This window comes from Candoia aspera, chromosome 1 (genome assembly GCF_035149785.1).
Source record: "Candoia aspera isolate rCanAsp1 chromosome 1, rCanAsp1.hap2, whole genome shotgun sequence".
NCBI lineage: Eukaryota > Metazoa > Chordata > Lepidosauria > Squamata > Boidae > Candoia > Candoia aspera.
Window position 1 is genome coordinate 264,476,343 of NC_086153.1, and position 15,369 is coordinate 264,491,711.

General features: G+C 39.4%; 1 protein-coding gene across 1 annotated transcript in view; it reads left to right on the plus strand.

The window, feature by feature from the left end:
- Positions 1 to 4,744: 4,744 nt before the first annotated feature.
- The window catches only part of PRR5L (proline rich 5 like), a 47,962-nt gene continuing 37,337 nt past the window's right edge, over positions 4,745 to 15,369 (plus strand). Inside the window, exon 1 of the mRNA XM_063289626.1 lies at positions 4,745 to 4,827. The gene's annotated coding sequence lies outside the window, so the exon portion shown is untranslated. The remainder of the gene's footprint in view (positions 4,828 to 15,369) is intronic.

Consider the following 15,369-nt stretch of genomic DNA (forward strand, 5'->3'; position numbering starts at 1 on the left):
TTATTTAGAGAAGTTAGCAAGTGATAACTTCTTGGATATATGTATTTGATTTATACTTGGTACATCAAGAGGTTCCTGAAAAGCTTACCAAAAAAAAAATGATTATCTTTGCAGTGCACTGATTTCTTCAGAGAAAGTTCTGTTAATGGCACAAGGGCAAGCTAGATTACACCCCTTTCCTTCCTGCAGTCATCTGACAGAGCAGATATCCATCTTGAATATCTGTGTTTGATTTTTCTTTTTAACTGGCTGATTTCTTAGGTGCAAATTTTACTTAAGCTTAATTCTACCACAAAACACAGTGATTACCCATTGTGGCTGGAAATTTTGGAAGTTGTAGCCCCAGCACATCTGGAGAGGACCAAGTAAGCAAAGGGTAAACTCTGAATTCTAGTCCTGTCCAATCTGAAAATTATGGTTCACAGCTTCAAAGCAAGTGAGGATACTAAACTAACTTCAGACTATTAAAATAGCCTTTCTTGTTCCAAGGTGATGGCCATAATTTACTGAATTGATTAAATTAGAAGATTTTCTGGTTCATTGTACCTGATGCAGAAGGATAATGTTATGTGATCTATAATCATCCAAGTGGAGTCATTGTGAAATCAAGATAATTGTCTGATGGTGATGGTGAGCAGGTGAGCAGGAGGGGGCCCCTATCCAGGGGGGAAAATGCATGCGTAGTACTGAGGAGTTAAGCAGCCATTCAAAGAGACACAGATCAGACCCGCCTTAACTTTTGGGGTTTATCTGTCTGGGTTTTTCCCATGCTTCTTCAGTTTGTTAGGATTTTCTGTCTAAGGTAGCAGTAATAAAGCACTAGAGACCTATTCCTTGTCTCAGCGTGGTTCCTGGCTGTTAGGAAAATAATGCAGCTATAATTCATGATACATTTTGTGCTTATAGTGTACTGTATATGGGCATGCTGAAGACAATTTCTTGTATCAAACACTTAGCTACCCTGTATTTTCTGTACTTTTTGTTTAATAGCATATACAGAGAGATTGAGAGAGAGATTGATTGATTGAGTTACTGGCTTTTCATTTAAATTAACAAAAAATCTGTAGCTTTAAATCATATTAAAAGCCCTGGTAATCTATTTCGCATTTATACTGATGAAATCTGAGCAGTCAGGAAAATGACCTTGGATTTGTGATGAAAACATCAATCTAGAATCTGGTTTTGTGAAAAAGGCAAAATGTTGGAGTTTTTTTTTTAAACAAAGCTGCTAATTCCATAATGAGTGTATATAAAACTATGTGGTAACCATGCCTGGAATACCATCCTGCTGCCTACACTTCAAAAAAGATACTGCAGAACTGCAAATGACCAGAATAATGTATGCAGTATCTACTTGAACCATGGATGTGGTGGTGTTGATATTGGCACTAGCAATTTGAGTTGAGACGGGTCTCCTCACTCTTGGACTTCCGGAAGAAACTGAAGACCTGGTGCTGCCGCCTTGCTTGGGAGGGGGAGAGTGATAGCTCCACCTGGGGATGGCTGGCGCCATAGCACCTCTTAGTGATTGTGTTCCATCTCCACTTGGATTTTACATCTGTTTTTATGTATATTTTAATGATAATGTTTACGTGGTTACGTTTTTAGTGCTATTTTATTGTAAACCGCCCAGAGTCCCCCATTGGGGGAGATGGGCGGTGATATAAATTTAATAATAATAATAATAATAATAATAATAATAATATCTTGCCATTTTTATGGAGCGGGTGGTGGGGTGAGGGACATTGTTTGCTTGGAGTGGGATGCTGAGAGAATAACTTCCTTGCAGTCTCCTATGGGTCAGTTGGAAGGAGACTATTAATTCGCGCAAGATGTTTCCGACATGTTTTCTGCTGTTCACTTCTCAGCAGATATGAGAACCATCACAGGTCAGCTTCAGACTGGTTTGTGAGGGACTGATGAATGGAAATGGGGCAGTGTGGAAGGTAACAACTAACTGTCCTTCCCCCCACGTTTCTGAAGAGTAGCATCTTTTCAAGGACCATAGCAAAACAAGTCTTGGACAGTCATAGCACATTAATTTCCAAGTATGAATCAGACATCCCCTGTGGTTTAATTAAAATGTTTCATTTCCCCCACAAACTTCTACCTTAAGAAATCTGGCTGGGAGAGGTGCAGATTTCCAGTCAGAAAACAGATCTACCAACTCCAGCTTTCCAGCTTTTGCTGTTTTGGTAATGATCTCCCATTACTTTGATGAATAATTCTGGAATCATCATTGGTAACATTTCAGGGAATTATGGCCATAAGAGAGCCCAAAATAGCATTTCCATACATCAGTCCTATGCTGGTTCCGTTGTGTAAACTGATAATGGATGCTGCTGTGCACGAATAAGCCAATTAGCAAATGCAGATTTAGAGGGATGTATGTATATTACATACACATTTGTACATACATATACATGTATAACTGCCCCATGTATTCAGCGGTGGGATTGAATACCAGATTCCACATCCATCTTGCAGTGTGCTAAAAAACATTTTCCTGTGTTTTATTTTGCTTGTTGTTGTGAGTAGCTTTATTGCATGTGTATGTAACTAACTATTCAATTCAGCACCTTGTTTTTTAGATGACTTTTGGCTCAAAGCCATAAGATACATTAACCTCATTGATTGGGATAAACGAAATATCTTTTAATTAAGAAGAAGAGGAAGAATTTGTTTTATAACTGATTGAAAGGCAGTATTATGAATATGGTTTGTGATAAGAGTCCAGATTTTTTTTTCCAGGTAGGATGGTACTTGGTAAGCAGAGAGGAGGGAAAAGAGGGTCAGTTTGACTGCTCAGAAAAATTTAGATTTCACTCTAAAGGGCAGGACAAAGTTTTGACAGCAAAGGCTATTCCTCTTTATTTATATACAGTAGGTACAAAAAGCTATCACAAACAGCAGTGACATATTCATCAAAGGAAGGGGTAGAATTTCTAGCCAATTATATTTCTTGTGGGAACTGACAGTGTGAAAAATACACAGAAGGATGTGACCCTCAAACTGGGTTACTTGGGAAGTACTTCAGTGAAAATAGATGGCATAAGTGTACCATTAAATAGATTCAGGATTAAAATCAAATTATCTCAGAAAGTCTGAAAAGCTGTTTGGAAAGCTGTCTATTGAGATACAGACACTTTCCTCTAGTTTCATTTTATATAGACTTCTTTTTTTCTTTGTCTTGTTTTGACTCAGTCTAAGCAACTGAAAGTAAACCTTTGCTACTGATGAAATAGGATGGAATTTTTGTCCCATCTGTCATAGTTATGTGTACTTCTGAGCAAAAGGGTGTTGACTTGGGGCATAACCAGACTGGTGTTCAGTCCTGCTTGTGGAGCAAATTGAGCTCCCCATAATCTCTTACCACTGTTCTCGCTCACTTACCACTGTGCTTGGTCCTGGCTTCTGGAGGCAGTTGTAATAACAGGAAACTTCTGCCTACTAGCAACACGTGCCTTTTCAGAAGTGGATCACAACATTGTCTTGCATGCCTGTCTCACCTTGTCTCACATATCTCCTGTTGCCTGCTTGTGGCAAGGAAATGGCATTGCTTCAAAAAAGATGCGAGCACAGAGCGGTCATGTCAGGGGGAAGAAATTTGTGAGTGGTGGGACAATGCTCCCCATACTTGCTGGAAGATAAGCACTGATTGTCTGGTAGCTGGGTTCTCTTTAATTGTCCAGGAAGGAGAGTCATGATTAACTGTTGGTTCTCTGTAAGTCAAAAACCCTTTTACAGCATATCAGATCAAGCACTGCACCATTCCTGTAATTGTATCTACTGGTTTAACACATGTGGATAACACATAAATTTAGCCATGTTTAAAACGTTGTCATTTAAAAATATTATGCTGTCTTCCTGATTTTTAAAGTAAAATAAAAATAAAATATTGCAAAGATGTGCTAATTGGAACAAAATAAAAACAAACTATCTATAAACCACTAGGAAAACTAACTATGGGTACAACAGTAACTGTATCAGCAGAGCTAAACTGGGAACTGAGCTTTATCCTAACATTTGTTTTAGAATAATGGTTTGAATGATAGCAACTTGGCCCCTGCCTAAAAAAAGACATGAAGAAAGCATCCAAAATACTGGGGATGACATTTACAAGGATCTTTACCTTGCCAACATCCCATTAGCCTTCCACATCCCTCCAGATATTTTTGGACGGAACTTCCAAAGTTCCAGAGTATAAATATCAGACCACGTTTGCTGGTGCTGGTGGGATCTTACATAGCTTTCCTCTCCCAGCTTGCTAATAGAATGCACAGATCAGCAGCAGTGAAGTTCAACAATACAGGTCCAGATTTTCTCAGTTATCCCTGAGTGCACCTTTAACACACTTGAACAGGTGAAGCTCCTTGCAGTACAGAGATGTTGTGATGGAAAAACTGTACCTGTTGCCTGTTCTGTGGGAGAGAAGAAATCCAGTTGATTTCAAACAATGACCGTGATTTTGACTTCTGCCCATTCCAATGCAACTTCCTTTCACATTGATATAATTTGTTTTTGAATATCATAAGCCTGTCCAGGTCATAGAATGCTGAGTTTCTGGGTGCCCTTTGCAGCATTCTTCTTGTCTGGAAGTCTAGCCAATTGTAATGTGCTTCTTCTTTTGGCTGCTAGCAGGCTTCCTGCTTCTGGTGGGTAACTGAAGAGGGAGGAGCTGTGGAAAGGAGGAACTTCCTCCTCCTGCCTCTTCCCTCTTGCAGCTGAGTGTCTGCCACAGTTGGCTCAGATTCCTGAAGGAGCAGATGGTTGCTCTTCAGTATACCATGAAGAAAGGGAGCAGCATCCCCAGTCCTTTAATGGTGAGTGTTAAGACTAATAGGTATCTTGATTTGGGACATTTTGCCTGGTTGACTTTTTAAAAAGTTTAATCTTTAAAAAACTTTCATCTCTAGCTAATATGCAAATGAAAGAAGTTATTAACATTCAACTTGGATTTTTTTAAAATAAAAATATTAGAAGTGTTACTTTAGCAGCAGTAAATGCTTTCAAAATAATAAAAAAGGGTTACATTTTTTAATTTGCCTTTTGAAGTGGAGGTTGTCATCCTTTACCTACTTATCTGAAATGAGCTATGATGAACCCAGTGGGACATCTACATAGACAAGTGTAGGATTTGTCTTTTGTAGGATGGGGGATAACATAAATACACTTTGAAAAAAACAATATGGGCATTTACATTAATATCGAAGACAGAGGTGCCAAAGGGTAACATATTTAGGTTTGAATATGATAAATATTGTACAGCAGTTATTGTAAGTACAGTCTTCAGGGCAGCGTTTCCCAAATGGATGCCTTCTGAATGCATTGAAATTAGTGTAGCTAATTCATCAGCAAATTGTATTTAGGATATGTTGGACTCCCCTAATAATGTATTTGAAAGGGTGGACATCAGATTTTTTATGCTGGAAGTGTAAGGAATTTGAAGGCTCACTGACACACATGATATGGTCATGTGATCATTTAGTAACTTTTTGGGGTTGTGTATGAATGTGTATTAGATTTATGGGAAAATCTTTAAATGTTAAAGATGTTAATGTAATGTTGAATTATATATCAAAGCTTTGGAATTTCTTTATCAGGAGTTGTAATTCTATCGATTATTCTGGGGTGGGGTGGGTGGCAAAAAGAATTATATTAAGAAATTGGAAAAGTGATATTATTCCAGATGTCAAGGAATGGTTATTGGAAATGTGTGATCTATCTGTTTTGGAAAAGGCAATGTTTTCTACCAAAGGATGCAGCAATATGTGTTGTTATGGTGGAGATTTTGTGATATTTTACAATAGTATCTTGTATTGTTTATATTATAGTAGTGAAAAAAAAAAACCAGTGACTACTGATCAATATAAAATGCAAGTTATTTTTCCTTCTTAGTTTGTATCTTTAGTTTGTATTTTTAATTTTTTTTGTTCATTTTTTGGTAAAATTAAAGATTATTTTGTTAGGAAAAATAAAGATATTAAAGAGAAAGAAGTGTAACTTTTAGCTATACCTGTGCTTTTAGCCTGAGTCCCAAAATAAATGGATAAATTATGTAATTGATATTGGGAATACTGACTGACCTCTTTATCTGCTGCTTTTTTAATTAGGTGCAGTTGTCCAAGCTACCTTTAAAGGCATGATAAGGTAGAACACTGGGATGATGGTAGCTTAGGACACCTGGAAAGCAACAAGTTGGAGGAAACAATTCTGGGAAGCATTTTCACTTGGGCATAACAATGCTTACTGTTGAGTTTAAAAAGTTGGGATTGGAATCCTGTAGCTTACTCTACCACTGCACCCTGTTCAGTTAAGAAAATAACATTTACAATTTATTAAAGAAACAGCATGCATAGTAGGAAGACAGTTCAAGACAAGTTTTGAAGAAAAGCTTGGTGGAAAATTAGGAAAAAGATTGTGATAGAGTTAAACTAGTGATTGTTCCTCTAAAGTATGTCTTATTTCAAATTGTTATTTAGCAGGGTTCATTTGTACTATACAGTAAGCCATGGTTTAACTATAGTTTATTAATCTACAATTTAATGGGTTCTCTGCTAAATAGTGAGTGAAAATGATGTATGAACAGTGGCTAAGCCAAAACAAAATTATTTTCGTGTGTTCTGTAAACCCCACCCTGTATACATATCCTGTGATGAAATAGTAAGACTGGTAGAAATTATGCTTAAATTTGGTGGCTGTCTAGAGAAGTATTATTACTAATCAAATGGACACTGTTATTTAAAGAATGCAATTGTGGATTGCAGTGGAACACTTGCAAATAACAACATGGCACGTGGAATTAGATTATAACGAACATCCATGTTTCTGCACTTCCTAAATGAGCCTATACATACTTAAAAAGCTTTATGACCTTTTATAAATAGAGAACGTACAAATCAACTGAATTTTACGTTAACCATTATTTTTAATTTGCTCACTATATCTAAAGACTATGACTAGAAATATCTTTATGTGCTCAATATAGATCTCTTTGCTCTTTCTCCTTTCCTTTTTTCTAACTAGAGAATTTGACAAGGAATAACCTTTTGCGGGAGGAGAAAATAAAAACAAAGCTTGGTAATATATGTACCTTATTCTTGGAACAGATGGAAATGACTTCATGTACATAGTGATGTATAGAAGTAACTGATAGTAAATGTTTAAATCTTCTCATGTTTGCTCATGGAAATATATATATATATTTAAACCTACATGTTTATTAACCCAACATGTAACTGGAGACTGGAAATTATCATCTGTACCTGTAAAGAAAGATTTCAATAATCCCATATCCAGTTAAAGATTGACTAGATTCGAAAAGGAAGCAAGCAGCAGGTTACAGATGCTTAACCGCTAAATGGGTAGAAAGAACCTGCTATCTTTCATTTAAAGACCTACAGTGTTGACTGATTCTTCTTTTTTAGTGTGTTGTTCTTTTTTTTTAAAAAAAATGGCTTCTAAATGCCTTTCAAACCTTTCTGAAAATTATTTGGCAAGAGGACAATCCAGAGGTGGAAGAAAAGCAAAATAGCCACCTGGCTGGTTAAAAAATCAAGAGCAGGTGAACAGAAGATTAAAAGAATAATGTTTAAAAATGAGAAGGGGATTTACAGTATATACTCTGTCTCCCCATAAGTAAATTACATTGACTTAATTGGGATTAAATCCTTGGCATTTGCATCCTGAATTAGGGAAACCTTGATGAAAATAATAAGGTCCAGACATACTGTTAAAGTATTCGAGGTCATCATGTTTCTAGAACTCTTCTAGAATATTGCTCAAGCCTTTAGTTGCAAAATTGTTCTAACATTTTTAGTCAGCAGCAGAGGGGACCACAGGCAGACTGACAAAAGCAATGTTATAATGCATGCTCCACTCCTTTCCTATATGTGTCATAACTTGCATGCATGTCTGAAAGGGGCGGAGCTTGCAGCATGATGGTGCAATTCTGCTTTCACCGTTCTGAGGAGAGCTTGAGGTCCTGGGTCATTGGTGGTCAGCGGTATTACAAAACCATGTTTCCACCTGAAGGACTTCACCTTTGGGATTTTTAAAAGATAAAGACACTTCATAGGCAGAAGTGCTGTCCTTGCCCATTTTTCAGGGTGGTTTTTGAACTTCCCAGCCTTGTTTACAGCCCTGAGATGTCCTGGATGTGTCTCATCCAAGGACTGAGCAGATGTGACTACATAACTTTGGGCTCCAGAGAAGGTCAGCTAAGTGCTGTGGCCTGCTGAAATAGGAAATGCTTGGCTTTATTAAAAATGTTAAATGTTTACATATTTGGGCAACATTTGAAGCAGGACTCAGCATTCCACTGAGAATGCCCAAGGACCTCCACATGGGTAGTGAGATATACAACTTGCCTCTCCCTCTTCGTCATACCAAATTTTATTGCAACATTGCAAGCATGTCTGAAACTTGTTTGGTTCCATGGGTTTATTTTGGGATGATATTGGGAAGAAAAAGGTTTTGCTGTGGGAAGCTAATGTTTCATGGGTTGCTAAGAACCTTTTATCTATGTATCTCTGTTGATGAACTTGGGAGCAAGGTTTTTAGAGGGTTGTGGTGACTTGATAAATTTGGTAGATAGATACATCTGATCCCCAATCTTGAAATCATGTTGCACAGAACGATGCTTATCGGCTTGAAACTTGTAAGCAGCCTGGGCATCAGCCAAAGCCTGTTGAATCACCGGCCAGGAATCCGCAAGCTTAACAGCCCAGTCAGAGGCAGAACAGGATTGGGGAGGGGGTTGTGGCAGTTCAGAGATGGGAACAAAGTTGTGACCAGAAACCACACAAAAAGGGGTTTGCCCGGTACTTTGATGGACAGCATTGTTGTAAGCCACGTGCCATCTTTCTTTTTCCGGAATAGCACAGGGGCCCCAACTGGGGAATTTGCAGGTTCAATAAACCCCCTTGATAGATTTTTGTCAATAAAGTCCCGTAATGCCTCAAGCTCCTTCTGAGTCAGTTTTCTGATGGGGGGGGGGGTAGCTGATCTGCTTCCATTTCCCCAAAAACGTCTGCAAAGTCTTGGTATCAAGCGGGCAAGCCTTCTAAATGTGCCAAGTTAGGGTGCAGCGTGGCGGCCGCAGCCCTTCCAACCCCCGCACATGCAGCCCTCTCTGCTGTAGGAGCTTGGTAAAACCCATCTTTAAAAGTCACAGTTCTGTGTTCCCAGTTTATATATGGGCTTCAATAGGTCAACCAGGGGATCCCCAGAATTACCAAGGGATTGCCAACAGGTGCTACTACGAATTTTAAAGTCTCACGGTGGCTGCCCATTTACATTGCGACAGTTCCAGTGAAATGGGTTGCCACCGCCCCCCCCCCACCATTGAACCATCCAACTGTGTGAAGTTCAAAGGCTGCTGGAGGGGGAAGCTAGGCAGGTCCAAAGCAGCAACCAGATCAGGGTGAATTAAATACCTGGAACACCCAGAGTCAACCAAAGCCCAGACCTCTGTAGTCTTTGTGCGGGAGCCCAATTTCAGGTCTTCTGGTTTGCATGAAGGTATGCTGAGCGTGCTCAGCCTTGCCTGCCAGACAGATCCATTCATACAATGACTCTGGGCCATCCCTACACAACGCCCACCGTAGGACGTCCCGCTTTAAACCATTCTGTGAAGGTTGACTGAGACCAGTCGGGGATTTTCCCAGCTAGAGCCTTAAACTCCAGGGCATAATCAGCTACAGACAGTTGGCCCTGGGTAAGATTCTTCAGCTCCTTCTTAGCTCTTGCCTTGGGCAGAGGATCCTCAAAATGTAGCTTTAACGCCCACATGAAGTCCTCGAAATAATCAAGTGCAGGGGAGTCAGCCTCACTTAACTGAACATACCAGTCAGCTGCTTGACCCTTCAACTTGGTGGCAATGGCAGTTATCTTAGCCTCTTCGGAAGGGAAGTATGCTCCAAATTGCCTCGTGTAACTTTTAGCATTAGTTAGAAAGAAAGATAACTTGGTTGGATCCCCATCAAACTTGACAGAAAAGTCTCTCACCCCCACTCCTGTTGGAGCGGAATCGGCGGCTGCTTGAGTGGTTGGGCCCCAGGTTACAGTAGCTCTCCCTTATCAGGGTGGGGACACTGGTTGAGCCCTGCGGGGTGGAGATTCATCCTGAAGCCATCTCCGGCCCCGCTCTGCTGGCAGTCTGGATGGGAGGATGGGGGATGGTTGTGTGAAGCTGGGATCTCCTCCGCGCCTCCCCTGCCCCCCCAATGACAGAGACAGGTTTCTTAGCATATACTCCATCGATTCTATTTTGGCCTCCATCACTCTTAGCCTTTCAGGGGTTTGAGATTCCTCCCTCCCTCGCGTATTAGGCTATCTCTCTGTTGATACCGTGGTAGATTCTATGTCTGGGGTCAGCAGGAACCGATACTTCCAGGACACCTGGGACATCCCTGGCTGGGATTCTCCTGCTTCATCCCAGGTGATCAACTCTGCAGGTGATTCGCTGGGTGCCGGTTGCTCTGGTTTTCCCCCATCGTCAGATTCCTCTACCTCAGGACTGGAACTCGATTCCTCCCGGAAATCTGAAGGTTCTGGGGTGAGGCTCAGTTCTCCGCTCTTGACCCTCGACTCGGGCATCAAACTAGTCATCTCCTCAAGTCCCCCGGTCATGAGCTTGGACTCGGCCATCGTTAACTATTTTCCCTCACAAGAAACTAATCTTGGTAGGAGCTAACAGTACAACTTCGGGAATTCTCAGCTTCATGTAATGGTTGCCTATTCTAAAACACTATCAGACTCATGAGCAGGAATTCAAAGATATCTGATTTATTAAAGAATAGTATGCAGGATCACAGAGAAAGCTGAGAATGATAAAGCGTGCCAAATGCAAACTAAAAATTCTCGGTGTAAATGAGATCCCTCCCCCTGTAGAACCTTCCCAAGTTCACAATCCCAGGTGCTCCTAACAGTTTCTGATGGTCTGCGGGAAAAGTCCTTGAACAGAGAACATAACCCAAATACATTCCATTGTAATGAACACAGATACAGAGCTTGGTACAAGGTCTCACAGCAGCTCCCTCCCAAACAGAAACACGCGTCAGCGCCATGGCATGTGAAACGTTATGATGTATACTATACATTGAAACAGTGAACATGACAGATATAGGTTGTAACTGCTGACTCTCAGAGCTGGGATCCCAGCAAATGATGAGATCTAACAAGGGCAGTTTCTTTGTGTCTTAATCCAGATTACATCTGAGATTAGCTAGCACAGTGACACTGCTCTAAATTTGAAGTGTAGGAAATAAAGTCTTGGTAATTTGTTAAGAAGAATAAGATAATTTCTTATCAGGAATAGATGGGAAATGATGTGTCAGAAAAAAAGATTAAGATTGCTTTCTTTTCTCAGCATCTGGTCTAGCCTTGGGAAATTCCTTGCCTCTGCAGCAAATGTTGTAAAGTTCTGTGAAATCCACGTTAGTTCTGCCTCTAATCTTCAATTTAGTTTTCAGTTTATAATTCTATCCCTTTGGGTTTCTTACCTTGGGGATAACTGCACTGTTAGGCAGCATGTTCTACATACATATGGTTAGCTGTAGGTAGACCCTAGTTATGTTGTATTTGACCTTGGTAAATTCCAGAAGATAGAGTCTTGTCTTTATGGTCAGTCTCGGATTTAACATTGTTTTCTGAATAAAGGAGTTGTTGTTTTACTGTTGTAATGTCATAATAAAGAGATTCTTTAAGGAGAAGGAAGTGTATTCTCTAGATTTGGACAAATTATTCCAAAGCTTGCGGTATAACCACCTGTGTGGTTTAGGTAAAACTGTCTTCTTTTTTTATGCCTGTTCCAAATTTAAGGGGATGAGCTAGTTGAAAAATAGCAGTAAAAAGTATATTATTTGGAAGCTTGTTTTCTGATTCGCCGATGATCAGATATTGTAGATTATATGTTTTGCTGTGGAGTCCTTGGTGCTCTCTGAGCCTTGTTGTTTTCTTGCAGACATTTCATTGCCAGACTAGGCAACATCTTCAGTCTGAGAAGGGAGTGGGATTTGCTTTCTGTTTATATACAGTGGCTTGCCCTGCTTGTGTTGGTGGGGGTGTTGTTCTCTCCTTGGTAGTTCCTTGATTAGGCTGTTGTTTAGCACTGAAGATGTTGCCTAGTCTGGCAGTGAAACGTCTGCAAGAAAACAACAAGGCTCAGAGAGCACCAAGGACTCCACAGTTCAACCCTGAGCTACAAATATTCTCTTTGATTGGTATATGTTTTGCCTCTGAAGCTTTTTAATATACTATAGTGCCATAACTGACACCCATTAGGCATAATTGGCACAAGGCCTAGGGCTCATGAAAATGTTTTCCAATATTTTAAAATTGGAAATAATAAAAATGAAATAGAAGTTGTTTATTTTCATGCCTTTTAATGAATAATTATTCTCATGCCTTTTAAATTTAAAAAAATGACAAGAAACACACATACTTTGAACATCAAACCAGTCATCTGATTTGTAACTTATAGGCATAGTGTGAATACTAAAATTTAGTACTTTAATTATTATGTTTGTCCCAAATCATCAATCTGCAACAACTGTTCATTAGTACAAAAATGCATATCATGTATTATTTACTATTCCTTATTTCTTTGTAAAAATAAGGAAATTTGAAAATCATGTGAAATATAATTTTAATACTATTATTTTCATGGAAGGAAGGGTCCGCAAAGGCAAAAGTACCCAAGGCCTACAAAAGTCATAATGTGGCCTTGACTAGTGCTATGTGCATATCAATGAAAAAGATAAGCCTTCCTACCACAGGATCTGAATTAATGAAAAACATTAGAACCACTACCACCTCATCCACCCCAAATCAAAGCTTTCAAACCCAGGAAACCATGTTATTTATAATTCTAGTGTTCCGAGTGAGAAATAAGAACTTTCCCACCCCAGTTCTTCTGAACTTAGTTGACCCTTCTATCTGTACTCCCTTTGCATTCAGGATAATGTAGGTTTGTAAGTGATTTGGAAATTCCTTGTTTTGAACATCAATACTTTTGCAGGATGATTTGTACTAGAGATGAGGAACCTTTGACCTGCAGGCTGAGCTTGGTCTCCCAGACTTTCCATGAAGTCCTCACCTGGACAATTGCTGTTTCAAGAAGCTGAGATAAATAGTGCTTCTCTGGGGCTTCACTCTGGGGCTTCACGTAGGAAAAGGAAAGGGTAAGCAAAGCCAGAGAGAGAGAATGAATGAGATGTATGTCTAGGTAAGAAGCTGAAAGGATGGGTTTTGATTTTGCCCATCAGTAGCATCAAGGCCACCTTCTCCTCTTTCTTTTCTTCCTTCTGTTTATATTCTACCACTCTACAAATTGAAAACCAAAAGTAATGTTATAAAAGCTGTGTGAAAGCCTAGTTATCTTTTAAATAGCTGCAGAGCTATTCTGAAGTACAAACTGGAGACAAAATTCTCTCAAGCTTTTTCCTACATTTGAACTGGTACATAAATCACCTTCAAGTTGGACATGCATGCTGGGGAATTCTGGGAGTTGTAGTCCATGCATCTTAAAAGTTTCTGAGGTTGAGAAACACTGTTCCACAGATACTTGTTTGTAGCATGTTTTAGCTCAAAAGTATCTTCCCCTGCTTCCTTTCTTGATACCATCTTTGTGAATGTTTCCCATGCTTGGGGCTAAATGTACTAAATGCATTCCTTCCCTGCTATTCTTTTCTTTTTGTTCCTTCAAGTCAGTGTTGACCCCTGGTGACTGCCTAGGCTAGTCCCTGCAGTTTTCTTGGCAAGGCTTTTCAGAAGTGACTTGCCATCGCCTCCTTCCTAGGGCTGAACAAGAGTGACTGATCCAAGGTCACCCAGATGGCTTCGTGCCTAACCCGTCTTCTGGTTTCTAGCCTGGTGCCTTAACCACTACACCAAACTGGTTCTCCCTGATAGATATAATAAGTGCTTTTTAAAAAGCAAACAAACCCTCTTCTCTGGTATCTAGTTGGGCAACTATGAATAAGTTCTGCCAATAATGTAATGGTCATGGCTAGCAAATTATGAGAAAACATTTTGTACAGAAAACATCTGTCTAACTTGAAGGTGATCCGTGTACCAGTTCAAGTGTGGGGAAAAAAGCTTGAGAGAATTTTGTCTCCAGTTTGTACTTCAGAATAGCTCTGCAGCTATTTAAAAGATAACTAGGCTTTCTCTGTAACAGCAGAGAATTCTGGTAACTCATCCATCAGTTGGTTTGCTATGGCCTCCAACAAGGTTTTTATTCTTCTTTTTCTGAACTTGATGCTTGGACTTTGTGCACACCATCAGGAAATATTTAATAGCCAAATCTTCATTGTACAGAGCGCTATACCATTTTCATATGTGACACATTCTTGCATTGTTGCTGTACACCTAAGCATGTTTATTACCAAAGCTTAATAGGTTGTGAAAGACTGTCTTAAAGTCTTCTGAAGTTGAATGCTCTAAAGTTTGAGGCAAATCAATACCTGAAGAAAAATCTTGCCTAGAAATACATACTGCTGTGAGATTGACAGCGGGGGAAAAAGCATTTGAATAATAGAAATAACTAAGTAAAAATTAGGGGACTAGCTACAGATGATACTAATCATAAGATTAGCAAGAACATAATTAAGGACCTTTACCTTTGTTGTTGTTGTTTCTACATATAGTAAAAGATACCTTCATGACAGTATAAATAAGAATAGCTTAAGCTTTTCTTTCTGCAGCCATGAGCTCAGTGAAAGAAAGAAAGAAAGAAAGAAAGAAAGAAAAAGAAAGAAAGAAAGAAAGAAAGAAAACAACCCCCTACAGTGATTAGTTGTAGGGGGGAAAAAAACCCCACTAGCATCAAGGGGAGGTTTTTCCTGAACTGGTATGCAGAGGGGGGAAATCTGATTACAGTCATGCTTGAAGAAGCAAGGCATAATTGTGTACTGAAATGCTAATGACCAGTCTAGTTCTATTTTGCTGTTTAATTAAAAGAGGCTGGGGGCGGCACTTAACATTTTTATAAGAGGGTGAGATTCATGGTTGAGCGAGGTTGTATTACACATATGGGTGCAACCAGAATTGTCTGGCTTTTTTTCTTTTTTAAATTTTTGATGGAGAGTGAATGTAGCGATTTTCTTTATTTTTGAAGCTAAGTCAAGTCATTACTGCAATTGGATTATAAATTCATTTTCCTAAATTGTGGGAAACCATATGGGAAGGGGGCCTAGGGAGGACACAAAAATAGAGTTGAGAGCAGGATGCCTATCCCTGAATTAACACAACATTGCAGTGACTAATTTGTCTTTAGACTAGGTGGTGCTGGATCCATTTCAAACTTCATCTGTAATTCAACAAGTCTATAGGAACACTTATACCTTTTTCTTATTGTCAGTTATG